Source organism: Urocitellus parryii, chromosome 10 (genome assembly GCF_045843805.1).
Source record: "Urocitellus parryii isolate mUroPar1 chromosome 10, mUroPar1.hap1, whole genome shotgun sequence".
NCBI lineage: Eukaryota > Metazoa > Chordata > Mammalia > Rodentia > Sciuridae > Urocitellus > Urocitellus parryii.
In genome coordinates this window covers 114,426,978-114,431,949 of record NC_135540.1, presented here as the reverse complement: position 1 = coordinate 114,431,949, position 4,972 = coordinate 114,426,978, and the positions used below count along the sequence as shown (strand labels likewise).

The 4,972-nt window shown below is 38.2% G+C and overlaps 1 pseudogene; it reads right to left on the bottom strand.

The window, feature by feature from the left end:
* Positions 1-4,161: 4,161 nt before the first annotated feature.
* Positions 4,162-4,708, bottom strand: LOC113181907 (large ribosomal subunit protein uL11 pseudogene; annotated as a pseudogene).
* Positions 4,709-4,972: the final 264 nt, after the last annotated feature.

Below are 4,972 nucleotides of genomic sequence, written 5' to 3'. Positions count from 1 at the left end.
TTGCTATTAACCTGTTCAATCTTTACTTGCCCCCTCCCTCTGCCACCCCTCTCCACCACTGATATCACCATCTACCACTGAAATCTTTTTTTATTTTTTAGTTGTACTTGAACACAATACCTTCATTTTATTTATTTACTTTTATATGGTGTTGAGGATTGAACCCAGTGCCTCCCAGGTGCTAGGCTATCCAAGATCATGGGAGATCTTTCCATCTTCTAAAGTCTTCTTCAATTTCTTTCTTTAGTGTTCTGAGTTTTCATTGTAGAGGTCTTTCACCTCTTTTGTTAAGTTGATTCTCAAGTTTTTTTTTTTTTTTTTTTTAAGGCTATTGTGAATAGGGTAGTTTTCCTAATTTCTCTTTCAGAGGATTCATCACTGAAGAATAGATATACATTTGATTTATGGGTATCGATTTTATATCCTGCTACTTTGTTGAATTCATGGAAGCAAACTAGATGTCCTTTAATAGATGAATGGATAAAGAAACTCAGCATTAAAAGAGAATAAAATTTGGGGGCATTTGCAGGTAAATGGGTGGAGATGGAGAACATCATGCTAAATGAAGTAAGCCAATCCCAAAAGCTCAAATGCCAAACATTCTCTCTGATAAGTGGATGGGTGGGGGGGGACATGGGAAAAAATGGAGGAACTTTGATGGGGCAAATGGGAAGGGAGGGCATGAGGGTAGGAAAGATGGTGGACATCATTACCCTAGGTACATGTATGACTGCACATATGGTGTGATGCTACATCATGTACAATCATAGAAATGTAAAGTTGTGCTGCAATTGTGTACAATGAATCAAAATGCATTCTGATATAATTAAAATAAATTAAAAAAATTAGTGGTGGAAAGTTTAAGAATAGCATTTTTTCATAATATCAAAGTATCTCCTTCAAGATATTTATATCAATACAAAAGAAACACCAGTAATTTTACTGCCTGGTAAATATCAGCTTAACCCTGTGATCAAGACTAATATCACCAAATAAGACACTGACCTCTGATATCATCTGTTGAGAACACAGTATTGCTTTTGTGATATTTTTGCCAACAATTCATGATTTAAGTCTAATTACAAGAAAATACCAGAGAAACCAAATTGAGAAACATTTTGCAAAATGACTACAGATGCTCCTGAACTCAGGCTGGTAACATCTGGATAGCCCATCCATGATGGTTAATTTGGGGTGTTAACTTGACTGGATTAAGGAATGCCTGGATAACTTCAGGGTGTGTCTGTAAGAGTGTTCCCAGGGAAAGACTGGCATGTGAGTCAGCAAATGAGTGGGATAGATCCTTAGTGTGGGGGGATGGGGCTCAGATAGAACAGGAAAGGTCAAGAATGGGGAAACTCTGGTTCTTCCTTCTGTCCTTAGACACCAGAGTCTGGTTTTTCAGCCTTTGAACTAGAACTTGCCCCAGCAGTCCTCTGGTGGCTCTGAGCCTTTGGCCTTCAACTGGGGACTACACTATAACAATCTTGCTGGTTTTGAGCTTTTTGGTTTTTTTGGACTGAGCCAGGCTACTGACTTACCTGGTTATTCAGCTTGCAGACAGTCATTGTGGAAAATTTCAACTCTGAATTTGTGACTCCATTTCCTAATAAATCAATATTCAAATATAAACATATTCTATTGATTCTGTTTCTCTGGTGAACTCTCATACATAAAAGTTGGAAGTATTTTAAGTTAAAAATGTGTGTAATTCATCTAACTTTCTGAATATCTTTCTTTAGCAACACAGTACTAGATAGAGTGTTGGTGGTCTGTCCCTCCCCCAATACCAGGTGGCTGAATGGGAACTTCACCCGCTGCTACATCCCAGGATTTCATTCTACCACATATCACCAGCTCAAGAAAAGATGAAAATCCAAAATACAATTTTTTTTTTTCTGACTGTGGATAGTTTTCTCACCATCTTAAAGGTGAAAAATTACAAGTTGAGCCATGGTAAGCCAGAGACTGTACTAAAACTCATCAAAAGTATCAAGGTCATGAAAATCAAGGAAGGCTGAGGAACAATTATAGATTGGCGGAGACTAAGGAAACACATCATCAAATGTCATGTGGGATTCCAGATTGGGTCCTGAAACAGAAAAAGTGCATTAGGAGAAAAAGTGGCAAAATCTGAATAAGTTGTACAGTTCAGTTAATTGTATTTTAGCCATGTTAATGTGCTGGTTTTAATAATTGCACTGTGGTTATGCAAGTTGTTAATGATAGAGGAAGCTATGTGAAGGGTATACATGAACTCACAATGGTTTTTTGTGACTTTTTTTGTAAGTGTAAACTTATTTCAAAATAAAATGTAAAAAAAAAAAAAAAAGAGAAGAATCAAGGGTAGGGGTGTGGTCTATAGCGTAGAAAAAGGAGGAGCTAAGTCTCTTCCACTGAACCAAGGGCTGGGTTGGTAGTGGAGGTAGGCTTACTGGCACAGTGGCAGGAAGTGGATGGAATTTTTCAAGGGCAGACCCTGGTTGTACTCTCAATGCCAATTCACAGGGCTTACCACTGAGAGGGGAAATCAAGAAATCTTTATTGACCAGACCTGAGTTTGAATCATGACTACATTATATCATGATTTCTAGTTGTGTGACTTTGACAAGTTATTTATTCTCTCTGAGCCTCAGTTTCTTCTGAAAATGGGAATAATTTAATCTCAGTTATTGAGACAGAGATTAATCAGTGTTCAAAGGAATCTGTTTCCTTCTCCTTCTGGACACACAGCTAGATAATGCTTTCCAACTTTCAATTAGGTTAGCACATAACTGGCTGGCACTCCAGTGGCTCTGTTTGAAGAAAGAATAAAAGTATTAAGATGTTCCATTCCAACCTTTATTATATCACCAGTCCTCTCTTGTGTCATTCAAGATGATACATTGTCTGGCCATGGAGGTTGTTTAAAAACAAATGAAGCCCAGTGTGCTGATGGTAATGATAATCCCAGTGACTCAGGAGGAGGAGTAACAGAGACAGGAGGATTGTTAAATTCAAGACCTACCTGGGCAATTTAGTGAGACCCTCAGCAACTTAGTGAGACCCTGCTTTTTATCATAAATGAATGAATGAATGAATGAATAAATAAATAAATAAACAAACAAACAAATAAATAAATAAATAAATGGAATTGGGGATGTGGCCCAATCGTAGAGTGCCCCTGGGTTCAATCTCTAGTACTATAAAGCAAACAAACAAAAAAAACCAAAACCAAAACAAAGAAACCCCTCATAAAAATTTCTAAGAGACAATTTTTCATAAAAGATATGATTTATTTTACAAAGAACTAACTGCTAATGACTAACCCTTCCCTAATTATGAGCCATGGAGAAAAGCCATGTATTTTTAATAACTTGACATTGAATAGAACTGGAAGAAAACAATAGCTACAGAAAAATTTTGCTTTAGTGTTTCTTCTCCCACCTTCTTGACTAATTTGAGGATTTGAGATTATGATAGGCAGTCTGGGGACAGTGGGAAGTGCTATTGTTAGAGAATGGAAGAATTGAACTTCAGCTAATAAAATCTTATTGGTTACTCAGAAAGTCTGGTAGGGTTATTGTAACTTAGATTAAGCTGACATGGTTCAGATTCTGAAACTTAAATTTTTGGGCTCAATAACAGTTAAAGAAAAAAAAAGTTAAATGAATCCATGAATTCTCAAGGCATCCAGTCTCCTGTGAGAGTAATATATAGACTAGAATGCTAATTTATTAATTTATAATGAGAAATGTAACCAGACAGCAGATTGTGTATTTTATCAGTTGCTTGAGACACTCTTTCCTTGCAGAAATAGCTTCATGGAAAGCTTAGTTATAATCAGAAAATTTTCTGGTAGAGGAATCTGGAAAAAGAAGTGTTAGATGGATAATTTTTTCTTCTTCTTTTTTTAGTACTGGGGATTAAACTCAGGGGCACTTTACCATTGAGCTACATCCCTAACCCTTTTTATTTTTCATTTTGAGAAAGGGTTTTGCTAAGTTGTTTAGGGCCTTGCTAAATTACTGAGAGTGGCCTCCAGCTTGTGAGTCTCCTGCCTTAGCTTCCTGAGTGGGTGGGTCACAGGTAAGTACTACTGTGACCAGCTAGATGGGTAATCTTTTTTTGTTGTTGTTGTTGTCAAAAGATCCTTTATTAAAATATTTTCCCATGTACTTCTTAACTAGCTGGGGACTCTACTGCACCACTACTGAGGTCATCTATGATGTCATGAGGGTGGTGGCCATCGACATTACAGCCCACAGACTGGGCAGTCCCCAGAATCTCCTTAAATAGGTCCAGAAAGTTCTCCAGCTAAAGATCGGTGACGCATCTGTTGGATAATTTCATCGAAAGTAATATTTCCACTGTTTTTAATGTTTCTCTGTTTCTTTTTGTCTCCTGGTGGCTCCTTGAGAGCTTTTTTATGATCAGCGCAGAGGCAGAAGGTACTACTTCAGTCTGGGCCTGACTGCTCTGAATGGCCAGTTTCACTATGATCCTCAGACCCTTCCAATTGCCAGTTGCTTTGGCAATGTCACCATCAACTTTTTTTTGGAGATACACCCAGGGGGCTGATCTTGGGGGCCTGGGCAGATGTGGTACTGATCTTGCCACAGATGCTCCTCAGGAACACAACTTTGATCTCATCGGGGTCGAACTTGGGCAGCATGGTGGAGGCAGCTGGTGTTGGATAAACCCGGATTTGGGACTACCAAAGAAAGTTGCACTTTGAAGTCCTCCAAGGCTAGATGGGTAATCTTATAAAATTGTGGAAACCAAATGCAGCCATTTCAGTAATAAGAATATAATTGCTAAGAAAGGGTTTCTTTTTCTCTCCTGATAGTTTTCTTTCGTATGGAGTGAGCTGAAAGGATGCAACTCCTTGCTATCTCTTTACTCCTAGGGAGGGGGAGAGTAATTTATCAGTTTGGTAGATTCAGGAAGAACAATAGAGGATGGGGATATGGTTAAGTGGTAGAGCACTTGG